This window comes from Barbus barbus (genome assembly GCF_936440315.1).
Source record: "Barbus barbus genome assembly, chromosome: 11".
Taxonomy (NCBI): Eukaryota; Metazoa; Chordata; class Actinopteri; order Cypriniformes; family Cyprinidae; genus Barbus; species Barbus barbus.
In genome coordinates this window covers 22,254,369-22,256,617 of record NC_136739.1, presented here as the reverse complement: position 1 = coordinate 22,256,617, position 2,249 = coordinate 22,254,369, and positions in this window count along the sequence as shown.

The following is a 2,249-nucleotide window of genomic DNA, read 5'->3' as shown; positions in this document are numbered from 1 at the left end:
GAGCCGTTGAGGTAAAGGATTGGTTCATGTGGTCACGCCTCTTTGTGTGATTGGCTGGAAGGAGTTCGCACGCTCTTAAAAGGCGGGGCCTGGTCAGGACGTTTCTTTTTTCTTTTGGTCAGGACGCTTTGAGTTTGAGGAAAGAAGTAGGCTGTGTCCAAATTCAGGGTCTGCATCCTTCGGAGTACTCATTTGAAGGATGTTACGTCACAGCGCCGCGACGAAGGCTGTCCAAATTCGTAGGATCCTTCAAATGCGGCCCACAAATACGTCCTCCTTTTCCCCGAATTGGAAGGATGGGTGTGGTGGATCCTTTCCCGTCCTATCTATCCCATAATTCTTTTCGGCAGAGCGTAATGGCGGACGAAGCGAGCGGTAGCGGAGTGGGAGAGGAGTTTCTCTGACAAAACAAGCTAAAGTTTATGCTTCGGCTCAATGAATTTGTAGGAGAAATTAGTAGAATACTTAAAAACAAATAAAAATAGGCTATAATGGCTTACCTGGATGTGACTGTCTTGTAGTCTGATATAAAAAACTCTCCGACAACGAGCAAAGAAAGTATTTAATTTATTTAATTGCTTTATTTCTTCCAAAAGAATTAAAATGAGGAGAATAACTCTTTGTTTGTCCGTTTTCCCGCTTCTTGCTTGGCGCTGTCACGGTTGCTAGGCGACAGGATATGAGCAACGGGTAAGGGAGGGAACTGAAAGAAGGGTAGGCTGTCCAAATTCACAAACACCGACTTCCGGGTTTTGCGGACGTCGGAGGATCCCTCCTCCTTCAACCGGGTAGGAAGGATCCTAAGGAGGATGCAGACCCTGAATTTGGACACAGCCTTTGTGATGGGATTTATGGCTCTTTGAGGGGATCCGGATCTTGGCGATCCGTTCCTTTCAAAGAGCCGTTCAAAAGAAGGCTCTTTTGGCTCTTTTTAAATATTTAGTCAGTTTTAAGAAGCCAGCATGGGGGCATCTCAGTTTATCCTGGAAATAATCACTGGGAGGAATGATGAGGTGAGATTTGTAGTCAAATAATTAAAACTCAGATATCACACACCAATATCTGAGTTTGAATTATTCTGAAATATTGATTATTACCTCATGTGACGGCAGCGTGCACAAGTCATGGCTCCGCTCCTACCCAATGACAGAGGCACGCTGTCACAAAAGAATCGGTTCGTTCGCGAACGTCACAACTCTAGAAAGAAGCTGTTTTTGCGGTTACATGGAGGGTATAAAATTCCCTGAAAGATTATCGTGGAATACTGAGCGCGGAAGTTAAAAGTTTCCATGCATGTCCATTCATTTCATTAAATAAATCAATCTTCCTTCACAGTGTCCTTTTTGAACGAAGAGAGTAGCACGGCAATAGCATGTTCGGAACAAACATTTATTGATTAATTGGTTGTTTTGTTTTGTTTAATACAATACTATGTGTTATTCAAATGTAACCCTGGACCACAAAATCAGTCATAAGGGTCAGTTTTTTGAAAATGAGCTGTATACATCACCTGAAAGCTGAATAAATAATATTTCCATTGATTGTATGGTTTGTTGGGATCGGACAATATTTGGCTGAGATGCAACTATTTGAAAATCTGCAATCTGAGGGAGCAAAAAAAAAAAAAAAAAATTAATACTGAGGAAATCGCCGTTAAAGTTGTCCAAATGAAGTTCTTATCAATGCATATCACTAATCAAAAAGGTTTTTATATAGTTACGGTAGTAAATTTACAAAATATCTTCGTGGGATCGTTACTAAATAATCTAATGATTTTTGGCATAAAATAATAAATCAATATTTTGACTATTACCACAGATATCCGTGCGACTTGTGGTCCAAGGTCACAAATATACTACATTGCTTTTATATTTGCAAAACGTGTTTTGTGTATTTTTATTTCTGTAAGGGACATGCTACTTTTCCCATCGTTTTTAAGTAGGGACCAATCACCAATTTCCTTTTTCTTTCTTTTTTTAAATAAAGACATTACAAAAAAAAAAAAAAAATTGTAATGTCTTTATTTAAAATTTTTAAAAAAATGGTAATGTCTTTATTTAAAAAAATAAATAAAACTGGTAATTTACCATAGGTGTTTTTCTTTCTATCTTCTCAACTTATAGATTTAAACTAATGTTTTTAAATTTTAGTGTACAAATACTGTAGGTGAAAAAAAAATTGTGTTGAGATTTGAATGCAGTCGGTGATTCTCGAAGCGGCGTAAATGTTGCGCACACTTGACGCTCTCC